Source organism: Rhinolophus ferrumequinum, chromosome 8 (assembly GCF_004115265.2).
Source record: "Rhinolophus ferrumequinum isolate MPI-CBG mRhiFer1 chromosome 8, mRhiFer1_v1.p, whole genome shotgun sequence".
In the NCBI taxonomy this organism is placed as follows: domain Eukaryota; kingdom Metazoa; phylum Chordata; class Mammalia; order Chiroptera; family Rhinolophidae; genus Rhinolophus; species Rhinolophus ferrumequinum.
Window position 1 is genome coordinate 56,466,489 of NC_046291.1, and position 17,366 is coordinate 56,483,854.

The 17,366-nt window shown below is 34.7% G+C and overlaps 1 pseudogene; it reads right to left on the reverse strand.

The window, feature by feature from the left end:
• Positions 1-309: 309 nt before the first annotated feature.
• On the reverse strand, positions 310-1,676 carry LOC117025716 (elongation factor 1-alpha 1-like; annotated as a pseudogene).
• Positions 1,677-17,366: the final 15,690 nt, after the last annotated feature.

Genomic DNA, 17,366 nt, shown 5'->3' on the forward strand with positions numbered 1-17,366 from the left:
TATTAAGGAACATCTTACCTTTTTTTTCTCATTAAATTTGGTTTTAGTGGGTCTCAAAATCTGTGTCAGATTTTTGGTCAAGTTGTTTTCATTAAAAAGTACTGATTTAAAAAACTAATAACTTAAAAACCACCAAACAGACACACAAAATAACAAATGATCCACAAAACATTATCTTTCCCTTTATAATGCATTGTAATCATTAACCAGTCTTTCACTATTAAACTTAAATGGCCAATTGAGACAAACAGTTCTGAGACCCTTCTTTCCAGTGATTAAAACTGGGGTGGCAGGTACTAGGGATAATATTCATTTAGCCTTCTGAGCTTTCTGGGCAGACTTGGTGACTTTGTCAGCTCCAGCTGCCTTCTTGTTCACTACTTTGATGACCCACAGCAACTGTCCGTCTCATGTCACGGACAGCAAAACAGCCCAGAGGAGGAGAGTCATAGAAGCTCTCAACATACCTGGGCTTGCCAGGAACCATGTCAACGGTGGCAGCATCACCAGATTTCAAAAATTTTGATCCATCTTCCAGCTTTCTCTTTGAACAATGATCAATATTCTCCTTCAGCTCAGCAAATTTGCAAGCTATGTGAGCCGTGTGACAAACCAATTCAGGTGCTTATGCAGCACTGATTTGATCTGGATGGTTCAGGATAAGCACCTGAGCCATGAAGCCAGCTGCCTCCATTGGTGGGTCATTTTTGCTGTCACCAGCCACACTGCCATGACGAACATCTTTGACAGACACATTCTTGACATTGAAGCTCACACTGTCCGCAGGACGAACTCCACTCCAAGATTCATGGTGCATATCAACAGACTTTACTTCAGTTGTAATATTGACTGGAGCAAAGATGACCACATGCAGGGTTGGAGAACACCAGTCTCCACTCGGCCCACAGGGACAGGACCACTACCCGCCTCCAGGGGCAGACACAAAGGCTTGTCAGTTGGACGAGTTGGTGGTGGTAGGCTGCAATCCAGAGCTTCAAGTAGCATAATTCCATTGGCATCACCATCTTAGGGGCACTTTTGCCCTTGAACCCAGGCAGGTTAGCACTTGGCTCCAGCATGTTGTCACTATTCCAACCAGAAATTGGCACAAATGCTACCGTGTCAGGGTTGTAGCCACTTTTCTCAATGTAGATGCTGACTTCCTTAACGATGTCCTCGAATCTCTTCTGGCTGTAAGGCAGCTCAGTGGAATCCATTTTCTTAACATCAACAATTAGTTGTTTCACACCCAGTGTGTAAGCCAGAAGGGCATGCTCACGAGTCTGCCCACTCTTGGAGATCTGCTTCAAATTCACCAGCAGCAGCAGCAACAATCAGGACCGCACCGTCAGCCTGAGATGCGCCTGGAATCATGTTTTTGATACAGTCTCTGTGTCCTGGGGCATCAACAATAGTCATATAATACTTGCTGGTATTGAATTTCCACAGGGAGGTATCAATGTTGATACCACACTCACACTCAGCTTTCAGTTTATCCAAGACCCAGGCAGACTTAAAGGAGCCTTTTCCCATCTCAGCAGCTTCTTTCTCAAATTTTTCAATGGTTGTTTGTTGATCCCATCGCATTTTTAGGTCAGATGACCAGTAGTGGTAGACTTGTTGGAATCTATGTGTCCAATGACAACAATGTTGATGAAAATCTTTTCCTTTCCCATTTTGGCTTAGATTTATCAGTGGTTCTCAAAACACCTGTGTTCTGGTGGCAAACCCATTACAAAAAAAAAAAAAAAGGAACGTATTAACGTTTCAAAATGAAAATTAGGGAGAAAGAAATTAAAACGGAATAGAAGGTATTTACTAAACCTGGTGTATTTATGAAGAAAGGCCTGTGATGCACCACAGAATTATGAAATTAGGTCTTATTTAAATCCACAAATGTTTGATATATTAATGCACTTCATATAAAATTGAATCCTAGAGCTTATAATCCAAGGTAGCAGATAAAACTTTATTCTATTGCCCTAAAACTGCATAAATGGAGAAAATAATAACTATCTAGTCTGAGATCAGGTTGTGATTTTCAGATTATATTAATCAACCACTTTTTTGTTTGTTTTTATTAAAAACATTTCTTCTTCTCCCAATATATGTTCTTTAATATACTAGGTTAGTATCGTAAATCTGTTCATTTACCGGGTTTCTTAATATTAGGTCAAATAGCATATTAAGATATGAGACTGTATCGTCATATTTTTAGCCAAGAGGGGTGCTATGACCTGAATGTTTGTGTCCCTTCCAAAATTCGTACGTTGAAATCTTAACCCCCAATGTGATGGTATTAGGTGGTAGGGCCTTTAGGAGGTGATGAGGTCATGACAGGTGAGCCCTATTGAATGGGATTAGTGCCCTTATAAAAGGGACCCAGACAGGTTTTTGCCCTCTTCCTGCCATGTGAGGATACAAGGAGAAGTTGACTATTTGAAACTAGAAGAGAACTCTCATCAGGATTTGACCATGCTGGCATCCTGATCTTAGACTTCCAGCACCCAGAACTGTGTGCAATAAATGTCTGTTATCATAAGCCACCCAGAGTGTGGTACATTGATAGCAGCCCCAACTGACTTAGACAAGGGGTATGTTTTATAGTCATTGATGAGAAAGGCTTATATTTCTGATAAACATAAATCCTCTCATAAGTATATAGGAATATACTTATTCCTATAGCATAGAATTTATAGATTTTAATTTGATTATTTATGAAGTGAGTCATACAATATCCTAGATGAAAAACACCTTCCTGTAAGGAATTGCCTCCTTCATTAATATAAACACATAAGGCCTTAATGTTTTACTACTAGAAAGATAATCACTAGGTGGAGAGTAGTTGGACTGAGTTACTCCACATCTGTTGCTCTTGAATTGTATTTTTGCTACCTTTACTCAGTCCCCAGAAGTGTACAGTTTGTTTGTTTGTTTGTTTGTTTTTGTTTTTTATCATTTCTATTCAAGCATGGACACAGAGATTTTTCTCTTTGTTGGCATGGTTAAAAAAAAGAATGCATTTTTCAAAGTTCTTAGAAAATACTACAGTACAATACAAAAAGACTTGAAAACAGAAAGTATATAAGTTTGAACGGGCTTCTGATCCTTCCCTAACTAGGTTATCTTCATGACTGCAGATGCATTAGTGAGTCCTGCTGAGCTCAGACATCAGAAAAACACTACAGCTAGCTCAGTTACAAATTCTTTTTATTTTTTTAAAGAAATTTATTGGGGTGACATTGGTTAATAAAATTATATGGCTTTCAAGTGTACAATTTTATAATACATCATCTGTATATTACATTGTGTGTTCACCACCCAGAGTCAGTTCTCCTTCTATCACCACATATTTGATCCCCTTTACCCACTCTACCACCCTTTTCCTCCTTACCCTCTGGTAACCATTAAACTCTTGTCTGTGTCTATGAAATTTTTTGGTTTGTTTGTCCTGTTTGCTCATTGCTTTCAGTTTTATATCCCACATATGAGTGAAATCATACAGTTCTTGATTTTTTTCTGTCTAACTTATTTTGCCTAGAATGATAATATCAAGATCCATCCATGTTGTCACAAACGGCAGTCTTTCATTTTTTGTTATGGCTGAGTAATATTCCATTGTATATATGGAATCTTTTTCTTTACCCAATCATCTATCGAGGACACTTTGGTTGTTTCCATGTCTTGGACATTGTGAATAATGCTGCAATGAACATAATGGTACAAATACTTTTACGGACAAATGTTTCAGATGTTTTGGGTAGATACCCAGAAGAGGGATTACTGGGCTATATGGTAATTGTATTTTTCATTTTTTGAGGAACCTCCATACTGTTTTCCATAGTGGCTATACCAATTCACATTCCCACCAGCAGTGTATGAAGGTTCCTTTTTTTACCACAGCTTTGCCAAAACTTGTTATTACTTGTCTTGTTGATAATAGCCATACTAACAGATGTGAGGTGGTATCTCATTGTGGTTTCGATTTGCATTTCCCTAATATCTAGTGATGAGCATTTTTTCACATATCTGTTGGTCATTTGTATGTCTTGAGAGAAGTGTCTGTTCAGGTCCCCTGCGCATTTTCTAATTGGATTGTTTTACTATCTATCTATCTATCTATCTATCTATCTATCTATCTATCTATCTATCTATCTACCTACCTATCTGTTTATGTTGAGTTGTATGAGTTATTTGCATATTTTAGATAGTTCTTTATTTGAAGTGTTGTTTGCAAATATTTTCTCCCATTCGGTTGGTTACCTCTTTGTTTTGCTGATGGTTTCTTTTGCTGTGGAGAAGCTCTTTAGTTTTATATAGTCCCATGTATTTATTTTTTGTTTTTACTTCCCTTGCATTTGAGGTCTAATTCGTAAAATCCTCTCTAAATCCAAGGTCTATAAGTTTAGTACCTATCCTTTCTTCTGTGCAATTTATTATTTCAGGTCTAATGTTTAGGTCTTTGATCCATTTTGAGTTAACTTTGATATATAGTGACAGATAGCAGTCTAGTTTCATTTTTTTGCAGGTGTCTTTTTCCCAGCACCATTTACTGAAGAGGCTTTCTTTTTCTTCAATGCATCTTTTTGGCTTCTTTGTTGAAAATTATCTGTGCATATATATGTGGGTTTATTTCTGGGTTCTCAATTCTAGTCCATTGGTCTGTGTGTCCGTTTTTTTCTGCCAATACCATGCTTCTTTGATTATTGTCACTTTGAAGCATAAATTGAAGTCAGGGAGTGTGATACCTCCAGCCTTGTTCTTTTTTCTCAGTATTGTTTTGGATATTTGGGGTCTATTTTATTCCGTATAAATCTGATGAGTTTTTGTTCTATTTTTTACAAAACGTTATTGGGTTTTGATTGGGATTGCATTGAATCTGTATATTGCTTTGGGTAATATGACCATTTTAAACATATTGATTTTTCCAATCCATGAACATGGAATATCTTTCCATTTCTTTGTGTCTTCTTTAATTTCTTATAATAATGTCTTACAGTTTTCATTGTATAGGGACTTAACATCCTTTGTTAAGTTTATTCCTAGGTATTTCATTCTTTTTCTTGCAATTGCAAAATGAATTGTTTTTCTAATTTCTTTTTCTGAAATTTCATTGTTAGTATACAGGAATGCAATGGATTTTTGTACATTGGTTATTTATCCTGTAACTTTAGAGTATTTTTTATTGTTTCTAATAGTTTTTTTGAAGAGTCTATGGGCTTTTCTATATAAAGAATCATGTCATCTCCAAAAAGTGACAATTTGGATGTCCTTTAATTTTGTCTCTTGTTTGATTGCTCTGGCTAGGACTTCCAGTACCATGTTGAATAACAGTGGTGATAGGGGGCATCCCTGTCTTATTCCTGATCTTAAAGGAAAAGCTTTCAGTTTTTCACCATTAAGTATGACATTAGCTGAAGGTTTGTTGTATATGGCCTTTCTTACATTGAAATACATTCCTTCTATACACAGTTTATTAAGTATTTTAATCATAAATTGATGTTTTACTTTGTCAAATGCTTTTTCAGCATCTATTGATAAGGTCACATGATTTTTGTCCTTTATTTTGTTTATGCGGTGTTTCACATTGATTGGTTTGAGTATGTTGAACCATCCGTGTGCCCCTGGAATGAACCCCACTGCTCGTGATGTATAATCTTTTTAATGTATTATTGTATTCAGTTTGCTAGTGTTTTGTTAGGAATTTTTGTGTCTGTATCCATCAGAGACATTGATGTAGTTTTCTTTTTTGTGTGCTGTCCTTACCAGATTTTGGTATCAGGGTAATGTTGGCCTCATAAAATGAGTTAGAAAGTATTGCCTCTTCTTCAGTTTTCTGGAAGAGTTTGAGGAGAACAGGTATTAAATCATCTTTGAATGTTTGGTAGAATTCACTAGTGAAGACATCTGATGGTCTTGGACTTTTGCTTTTGGCGAGATTTTAGATGATTGTTTCCATTTCCTTACTGTTGATCAGTTTATTTAAATTTTCAGTTCTTCATGATTCAGCCTAAGAAGCCAATATGTTTCTAAGAACTTATCCATTTCTTCTAGGTTATTGAATTTGGTTTCATATAGTCCTTCATAGTATTCTTGGATGATCCTTTGTATTTCCATGGTATCCGTGGTAACTTATCCTCTTTCATTTCTGATTTTATTTGCGTCTGTTCTCTTTTTACCTTAGTGAGTCTAGCCAAAGGTTTGTCAATTTTATTAACGTTTTCAAAGAAGCAGATCTTTGTTGCATTAACTTTTTCTATTGTCTTTTTGTTCTCTATTTCATTTCGTTCTGCTCTAATTTTTATTATTTCCTTCTTTCTACTGACTTTGAGTTTAATTTGTTATTCTTTTTATAGTTCTTTAACACGTAATGTTAGGTTGTTTATTTGTGATTTTTCTTGTTTCTTGAGATAGGCATGTAACGGTATACATTTCTCTTTTAATACTGCTTTCGCCAGATCCCAATAATTTTGATGTCATATATTTTCATTCTCATTTGTTTCTATGTATCTGTTGATCTCTCCTTTTATTTCTTCTTTGACCCAGTCATTTTTAAGTAGCAAATTGTTAGTAGATTTTTATGTAACAAAAACTAAGTTATCATGGTTGAAAATAATCTATTTTAATTGGGGAAGGTAAGTCAAAATATCAATGTCATCTTTGAGATTCTATGATCACATGGGTTGGGTAAGGTGGGGGGGGAGAGAGAGAGAGAGAGAGAGAGAGAGAGAGAGAGAGAGAGAGAGAGAGAATTTTAGTTGTCTCTGGAAAATTACACACATCTTGCCAATAAAGGTTAATTCACGTATGGTAAATCAACTTTCAGATAAAACCTGATCCTGATCCCTTTGACCTCAGAACACATGTTAATTAATCACTAGTGTGTTGGTTTTTATTACTTAATAACTGTTTTTGCTAAAGCATTAAGCAAAGATGTTAAGTGCGTGCTATCAAAAGACAGATCGTTAACAATAAAAAACTGCAAATCATGTTAGTGTGAGAAATCAGCTCTGTTGAAAATAGAGGTGAAATAAGAAAAGTTCTCTGGGCATTTTGCATGTTTTAGTTGAAATTATAATAAAAAATACTATGCTAGTAAATTTTTTTTTTAAGGCAGTCAATGCAAAATATTATGCTGGTCATCTGGTCAAATATTAAGAGGTCATATAATCTTGGAGTCTTAGTTTGTTGACTTTAATTGTGAAAACGATTGCAACTACTTCTCAATATGTTTAGGAAAATTTCAAGGGCAAAGGCAAGGCAATTCTTAAGCCATAATACAGATCATTTCCCCTGAAATATGACTTCAGGACACTACTCAAAATGTACAACTTAATGTTTCTTCACTCAGCCTACTCCTTACCAAGAAATTTGACTTGCAAATTGTTATTATGATGAACATGTCTTGAGCAATGTGCTTATTTAGTTTGATATTTTGAGAACAACGAAGAATATAAGATGTCAAAGATCAGTAATTGAAAGCTTAAAACTATATGTCTAATGACTCTATTACCATACAGAATTACTTAATAGTAAAACATGATAAATTATCGAAATTTTCATGAAATGCCAAGAAAGTGCTCGGGTACAAAAAGTTTTTTTTTTTCTTTTCTGTCTTTACATTGCCTGTAACAATAACAAGAGTCATATTTATATCTAAGAACAAAATTTAGAACTTGGTTTTCTGATACATCATCCCGTGTTATATTAGATACTCACATCTTGCACAGTTGGCTCTGTGTAAGATGCTTACATAGAAAGATTAATAAAACAATCTGTTGTGTCCTGTCCTCCTAAGAACTGCATATTTTAAAATATACCAATAAGACCCAAATGTTAAGTGATAGTGCAAGGAACACAATTGAACGTTATATTTTGTCAAATAAAGAAAAATTAAACATATCAAATATACAATATATACATGGTACATATATACACAAATAAACACCTATGTAAACATAGTCATGCAAGTAAACAACCACCAGTATGTTTAATCCTTCCATATGCCTCATGTCACATTGGAGACCTGGATTCCCTCAGTTATATCTACAGAATAGGAGGCATGCTTTGAAAGCATTTAAAAAATAAAACAGAGAATTCATGCATTTGCATGAAAATATAGTGATAATACAAACACAGTAATAATTGGTAGGTACAGGAGACACAAGAATGGGTGAGGGAAATTGCCACCAGAGTAGAAACATCACAGGGAGCATCGTTCTGAGCCACTCATTAACTACCCTGCTTGGAGAGGGCATTTCACACAGGATTTCCAAGTTTAAATATAAGAGTCAATGCATTACTAAAAGAAAGCTTGGTCTTATTTTTGGACACCTAAACCAATATGTAATATAATAGGCTAGCATTAAATCCCATCTCTATATCACTGGAGCACGCTTTGCCACATGTGATGTGATAGCAGAAAGGTAGTTCCTTCCTCAAAACAACAGTCCAAGTTTGTGGCAATTACTCCATCCCTAGTCATATTAGAAACTAGAAGAAAGCAAAATATCAAGTCAATTGGCAACTGGATTTCAAAGTTAAGAGTATTATACTGTTCCACATAGACAGGGCAGATGCTGTTAACATTGCAAGTACTGAAGTGGAAGAAAAATTCCATATAGCTATAATGAGTGGCCTCCCACCCGGCATGTCAAACTCATTTGTGAGATAGTTTCTTCCAAAACAAAGCCTGAGGGAATGTGAAATCTGAAATCTTTCCTCTTTTAAGTAGTAGCTGTAGCTGAAGCAAAATGAAGGCTACTATGTTCATCATGGGCTCTTATCAGGGAATTTTCCATATAGATTCCATTACTACTTACTTTATCTCCCACTATCATTTTTCATTTGTCTTTTAATTCTCAGTCTCTTTTCTTTTAAAATGAATTGGTACTTTGAACAGAATTAGTATTTCTAAAAAATTGCCCATCACAAATGCCAGATAAAAAGGCAAAAATGAATTCAAACATTCTAATTTTCTTTACTGTGAATGTGAAAAGATAATTCCTGTGCTATGTATTTTCAATAGATGAACACAGAGGTAATACATTTAGGATCCATAAAAGCATTTTAACAGAGTGTGAACTAAGGAAAGAGTTACATTGCACATATTTTAATCATGTGCATTCTTCAGGAAACAAAAGAAAAAATAAACAAATGGGAGTACATCAAACTAAAGAATTTTTGCACAGCCAAGAAAACTATCAACAAAATGAAAAAACAACCTACTGAATGGGAGAAGATATTTGCTAATGATACATCCAATAAGGGTTAATATCCAAAATACATAAGGAATTCATACGACTTAACACCCCCGAAAAGAAAAACAATCTCATTAAAAAATGGGCAGAGGACTTAAACAGACACTTCTCCAAAGAAGATATGCATATGGCATATAGACATATAAAAAGATGCACATCACTAATCATCAGGAAAATGAAAATTAAAACCACAATGGGATAGCACTTCACACTGTCAGTATGGCTATCATCAATAAAACAACAAAAAACAAGTGTTGGCGAGGATGCAGAGAAAAGGAAACCTTTCTGCACTGTTGACAAGTTGCTGTAGCCACTATGGAAAACAGTTGAAGTTTCCTCAACATATTAAAAATAGAACTACCCCATGACCTATCAATCACACTTTGGGTATTTATCTGAAGAAATCCAAAAATAGTAATTTGAAAAGACGTATGCATCCTTACATTCATTGTAGCATTATTTAAAATAGTCAAGATATGGAAACAACCTAAGTGGCCATTGATAGATGAATGGATAAAGAAGTGATATATATATATATATATATATATATATATATATATATAATATATGCAATGGAATATTACTCAGCTTTAAAAAAGAATGAAATCTCCCCATTTGCAACAACATGAATGGACTTAGAGAGTATTATGCTAAGTGAAATAAGTCAGACAGAGAAAGATAAATATCACATGATTTCACTCATATGTGGAATTTAAAAACAAAATAAATGAACAGACAAAACAGAAACAAATGCATAGATACAGAGAACATTTTGATGGTTTCCAGATGGGAGAGGTATTGGGAGGATGAGTGATAAAGGGGATTAAAATGTACAAATTGCCAGTTATAAAAACAGTCATGAGAATGTAAAGTGCAGCACAGGGAATACAGCAATATTGTAATAATTATATATGGTGTCAGATGGGTACTAGACTTATTGGGGTGGTAACCTCATATGTTATATAAATGTCCAAGCACTATGTTGTACACCTGAAACTAATATAATACAGCATGTAATTAAATAAAATCTTGTTAATTTAATTATGTGCATTTTTCTGGGCAGAGTCTCCATTATTTATAAAATATATCTGTGAAACAAACAAAATCTAGTTAAGAAAGAAATACAAACTATGGCATTCCATCCTGTTAACGCTTTATTTTTATAACACATAAGCAAAAGATATCTAATACTTACATTCAGCTAAATATAATGTTGGTTTTCATTTGCTAATAAACTAAATACAGACAAAAATTTATATAAAAACAAATTTAAAAATAAAAAAATCACTTCAATTTCTGGCCAAGATGGCAATGCTTGTACCAGACATATAATGACACAGAAAGCAACCAACAAAGTCTGATTAAAAAAAAAATCCATTTAAAGATAACTTAGAGCATCCAAAGAGCCAGAATTAGAGAAGAATAATCTTAGATACAGAAAACAGAAAAATAAAAAATAAAAAACAAGTCACTGAGGTAAGCTCAGAAATTTGCATACTACTTTTCCCTTCCAGGCATTTGCCTACTCTTAGTTCAGGACAAGAGGCCAAGAAACTGGACAGAGAGAAGCAGCTAAGAGGCTGAGAGACCAAAAGGGCTTTTGATAATCTCACAATTCTAGCGAGGAAAAAAACAGAATTCAGGGATATGAAAGTGGCCAGAATTTCATGCCAAAATCATGGGGCAGAAGGGAGGCACACAGAAATAATTTTTCCAGTCTGTGCATCAATATAGAGAAATAGAATGTAATCTGAATGGAGTACAGAAAACACAAATAATGAAAGTGTAGAAAAGAGTTATAAGAGACAAATTTATGACAGTAATTATGTTTATGGTTTATGCTTATTTTTTTTAGGATTATCTGTGATCCTTGAATGGTGGTGTTGTTCTATGATTAAGAACTCAATGACTGAAATCAATACATGTTGATTCAAACTCCAGTTCTGTCACTTATCAGTTGCATGATTCTGTTTTTTTTTTAGACGTTTTAAGAACTCAGTTTTCTTACCTATAAGAATTGATACATAATATTACGTAATCAATATGTTGCAGGAAAATTAAATGAATTAATAATTAGGATAATACCCAACAACATTTACTCAATAAATACAAGATAATATTGATTACATGAAGTACTTACGTGTTTTATATATATATATATGTGTGTGTGTGTGTGTGTGTGTGTATATGTGTGTGTGTGTGTGTGTGTGTGTGTGTGTGTGTGTGTGTATATATAGCAAAAACTACTATCAGGCTATTTTATTTGCCTTTAATTTTTTTATGGTGTTTACTAATCATTCTACTTGGAAAGTTTTGATGTCTCAGGAATCCAAGATACTGATACCCTCACAATTCCATATATTACTATTCTATGTATCTATAAGAATATTCTACCTTAATATTTATATGTGTGTGGCTATGTTTTCTGGGAGAAAAAAATAAAGGGTTATGTTATGATCTTGATTATAGAATCTTAAAGCTGCTTTCTAATGAAATATTGCCATTTGTGACAATATTGGTGGATCTTGAGATTATTATGCTAAGTGAAATAAGTCAGACAGAAAAAGTCAAGAACCAAATGACTTCACTCATATGGGGAATATGAAACTGAAAGAACAAACAAACAAGACAAACAAATAAACGAAAGCTCATAGACACAGACAACAGCTTAGCAGTTACCGGAGGTAAGGGGGAGGTGGCAGAAGAGGGAAAAGGGGGTCAAATATATGGTGACAGAAGGAGAATTGACTTTGGGTGGTGAACATACAATGCAATATATAAATGATATATTATAGAATTGTACACTTGTAACCTATATAATTTTACTAACCAATGTCATCCCAATAAATTTAATAAAGAAAGAGAAAAACAGAAAATAAAATAAATCAAGCTACTTTGAAAAGTTCTTCAAGCATTGAAAACTGCTGTGGTGGTCATTAAAACATGTGAAAAAACTACTAACATTTAATATTTGTGCCATATTTTGAACCTTTACTTTTGTAGGGATATTTACATTCAAAATTAAAAGGCAATGTTATGATGAAATATAGGAAATGCATCTAAAAACTATTAAGAAAGTTGACTTTACAGATTTATTTATATAATTAATCATTCTTATAATGGCAACTTTTTAAAAGAAAAATTTCCAACAAATTTTAGAAAACACTCATTAAAAAATGGAAATAGAGTTTGAAAGTAGTATTCCAAAAGTAAGAGGTTTAATAAAGTTCAATATTACCAACAATAAATTTTTCTAGTATAGCAATATAATTACTATTAATATAATATCATCCTTTGGAAGCAGAGATATCAGAATATAATTAATAAATAGTTATATCACCATAAAACTTTTCCTGCAAAAATCACTGAAGCTATTGACAAAAGAACTACATGGCAAATGGAGTAATAAAGCATAACATTCAACTGTTTTTGTAGGGAGACCATTCATTCGAATAAAATCTTAAAAGCCATAACACTATAAAACACATCTGAAAGCATAGCTTCTCTAGAATGACAGGTGCCAAATGATTATACAGAAGGTGCCCAAAAAAAAATGTATACACCCTTTAAGAAAGGGAAAAAAACTGTATTAATATATGCTGATAACAAAAGATGAATACAAGTCACGTTTGACTTCTGCAATTACAAGACGTGCTCAAAGTGGTCCAGACACTTCTGATTATGGCAAACTACTGCTTGAGCAACGTTGACCAAAGTATTAACATCTCTTAAAATGTGTGCACTTTCTTTTGGCACCCTATATGCAAATGATCTAGGAAGTTTTAAAAGCACACCAATTAGACTGCCTCACAGACAATTAAAAATAATAATCCTTCCTCCTGGGTGATTCTAACATGCAGCTAGGGATGCGGACAAGGGCTCTGGAAGAATTAGAGGATGATCTGGGGACCCATTCACTTGGATTACTCCTGTTAACTTCAGAATCTAAGCAATAAATTTAGAAGACCACTGAAATAACAGATTGTTTCTAATTGAGAATTAATGAACAAATTATGCTTTAAAATAAGTAAGAGTTCAATAAAAATAAGTTTAGGAATAAAAATAATAAATTACTTAGTCCTTTGAGCAGAGGAGGGTGTGATGACATTACAGACATGGCTGAAACAAATAATTATGAAATAGGAAATAAAGCCATCTGATACTGAGAGAAATTCCTTCATTTGAGGCAATTAGAAAGAGATAAAAATAAAGCATCAGCCAATGAATTAACAATACATATTGTCCAGTATGAAACAGGTGGAGCAACGCATTTCAGAGTAGACTTGATTCCTAGTCTCAAGAAATCACAATAAAAAAAAAAAAGACTTTCCAGTTAAGATACACATACACAATTTACATAATACATGGTGTTATATATTATATATAATATATTGTGTATATAGTAGTATGTGTAATATACTCTACACACATGCATATACACACACATGAGTTCATTTAAAAAATACATAATGATCTGTTGATGGTAGAAATAGAGATTTAGAACTTTTTAAATCTTTTGATTGGTTATTACTTATGTTTCATTATTATTTGAATATTATGTTTAAATATTATGTAGACATATTTTTAGCTACTATTAAAGTATCTAAAAAAAATCCATTAATGAACTTTTCCCTGAAAGATCCAGATAGATGAGATAAAAGCGAAGATTTTAGTATTAATTTTTAGGATCACCTACACATTCCTTCATCCTGGTTTTCTTTTCACATTCAATTTTGGCTGTATAAAATCTACATGAAAATTGAAACATGTGCTCTGCTATGGATGGAAACAAGTTGATCAGTGGACATTTTTTGATTATGGCTTTGATTATGCCTGAAAAAATGAGTGATATTAACATCTATCCCCTAAAAGCTAAGTTTATTGAAAACTACAAAAAAAAAAAAATACAAGCTTTTAAAAAGTCATTTTGGTACAAATAGATGCACTTAGACTAGCAGTATAAATGATTGCTATAAAATGTGTCCAAGGTTTAATGTATTAATAAAAATGTGATATTGTTCTCAGATGGAGAAAGTGTAATAACTAAAAATTCATAACTCCTAATGTATATAACTCATTTCCTGATAGTTTTGCCAAATGTCATATTAGTAAAAATTCAAGATTATGGAAATATTTTTAAAGTAAATTTACTTTAATCAATGGAAAATCTGACCACATTGCCACTTCTAAAAAATGAATTCAAACACTATAAATCTGAGTTTATATTCAAGACTGAAGATCTTAATCATAGCTGGTTAATTGGGCATGTTTGACTTTTACTTTATTGACTTGTTCTTTTTCACTTTGAATTTCTTCTTTAATGAAGACAAAAATTCTTGACAACCACACTGCTGCAGAGATTAGATTTATAGTAAAGAGGTCAACTCCCTCTATATTTATATTTCTCCTAAACTCTCATCCTTTCTAATAACCTTATCCATTGCTCACCTTCTGTGGTAACTTATTTCACCTGCTAACCTTTCTCATTCATAGTGTTATTATTGGGGTCACTCCTTGTTTTCAGTGTATATCTTATTTTTAGTTTAAAGTACAACTTTTTTTCTTTTTTTAATAGGTTGACTCTCAGATTTTGATAACAGCAGGGACTGAATGGCACCTTGAGGAATCATTTCCTTTTTAAATCACTTCAAAATGTTAAGTCTTTAAACCATGCCAGGAGGTTGAAAATATTTCTCTATGTACAGACAGACTTTAGAGCTTTCCTGGCAATTTGTTTTAATCGCTGTGGTATACAGGCTTTCTAACATCTAACCAAGTAGCCCACCTTTAGTCTTTTGTGAATGAATTTATTCAGTCAGCAAACACTTGTTCAGCATTTACCACATCCTAGGAACCGTGCTAGGCAGTAAGAACTCAAAGATTAAAAAAGAAAAACAAAATCCCTGCCTTCCAGGCACTCAACATCGAAGATCAAAGCAAGCAGACAATTGGTGTACACTGAGAACCTGGGGATGGATAAAATTTTGCATGTTATAAGAACACAGAGAAAAGAAAGTGAGAAGGGAGGTTTTCCCAGTGGAAATAAACATTATGCTAAATTTTGAATTATGGGTAAATGTCAGCACGTGGTAAGGAATGATGCTTCAGGTCTCTGCTGGCCAAGAAAATACACCGCTTACATCTCCTGCTGCAGGGAACATAGCTCACTGGCATCCATGGCTGGACTCGTCACTCTATTCATGTAGAGGCCGTGCTTCTCTTGGCCTGCTCTGAGCCAACAACTGAGCTGTGGGGTACTTGTTCGGGCCCATTCCTGTGGGGTGTGGGACTTTTCGAATGGATGACTTCGGCTACACTCCTCTGGGTCCGAGAAGCTTTTTTAGAATTGTGCTGCAGTGTGAGATTCTTCCTTCTAATTCCTTCCTTTCACCTCTCTTTTCTCAGGTGTAAGACTTCTTATCATGGACTGAATGGTTTTTCTCTATTTCTTCTTTCTCCTCTTTATCCTTCAGATTTGGTTCCCCCAAAACATCTCTTTCCTGACTAATCCTGTTTTGGAGACTTCTAAATTCAGGAATTTAAGCATAAATTCCTGAATTAACACAAGTGGTACCAAGAGTAGTCCAAGGAAAATGGGGTTAGGGACTGGCTCACCTCTTGCCCAGTAAGGGAAGAGGGCACTGTCCTGTATGGTATTTGGGTATAGATAGCCCCCAGCAAAGCTGGTGGCCTAATTGCTAAAGATTTCACTGCAGGTAACCTGGGGAAATGTCCTGGTATAGAGGAAACTCCAAGAAGGTGCAAAGATCCCAGCCTGTTAAAAGTATTAGGGTACCAATTCCTACAAGGACTTCAGAATTGGCTTGCTTATTACTATGTTGAATTGACTTGTATCCCTTGTACAATATCCCTTGTAAGGGATAATGAGAAACTGAGGGATGTTAGCAAGCAGTAAAAGACAAAGTGTGAGAGCCAAAGGTTCTCATTGGTAGCTTACGGAATGTCTTGTATCCTACAGTAAAACTGTGGACCCAGCTGAGGCAAGCTCATGACTTAATATTAGATTCATTGAGCTCCAGAGATGTTCAAATGTTTAGACAAGGCTGGTCCTTTATGCTGAGGTCAAGGCTCCAGTTGGGAAATCTTGGGACTCTAAAATATGGGATAGGGACATCTGGAGGAATGGCTCTGATAATGCTGGCACTGAAGAACCTCTTGAACCATCAGAGCTTGCAGAGGAGGTTCTCCTCTTCCTATTAAGAGGTAGGACATCTGCTGTGTTAGAAGATGCTGTGTAAGTTTCTTCCCTTCAAGGCAACAGGTGCATCCTTCAGAAGCTGTGCCAACTTCCTTCTCTGGCTGCCAGGCTGGTAACTAGGGTTAAATCCCAACATTATTCAGGTGAAGTTATTCTTAAGAGATGAAAGATAGAATACACTGACGGAGTGGTAAGCATTAGTTAGCATGCACTGAAAGGAACAATGGGAATAAATCTGAGATTGAATTTTGAATGTGTCTATTCGCTGGGGTGAGATGTAAGGTTAAGAAATCAAGGATCCATTCACTTGGAGGCACTTTTTGGGGACCACAGGATTTAACACCCTGTCATTACTTTAGGGTATGAGGCAAATTTGCTGGTAGGGTGGTTCTTACAGACCCAAAGAAGCTATGCTCCATGCTGAACAAAGTGGAAATGCCTGAGTTGTATTGGCAGATGGGAGACAAATAAAGATGTAAGGGAACTGAACATGCTAGAATAAATATATTATATGAGGCTAGAAGACCCAAAAGAGGATTATGTTTCACAGGAGGACCCAAAGGACATAGCATTCACCAAGACCATTGGGAATTCACTGGGAAAAGAAACACCAGCATCACCAAAGAGTTTAGTGGTGACTCTATTTGCAGGCCAGGGACAATGTTAAGAAGTGCAGTCACAGAGCTGGGATCATTAATATCCATGGGGATAATTCCTCCCTCCCACGATTAGGGGCAAGGTGGAAGTGCTTAACTGCCAGGATTTAAGAGACTGAAATTAATGTAATAACCTAAAAAGTCAAACAGAAAACCTGGAAGGATTGACTCAAAGGGAGTTGTGATGATGTTTAATAGAGCAAGATGTCTTTGGGACAAGTAGACAGGCAG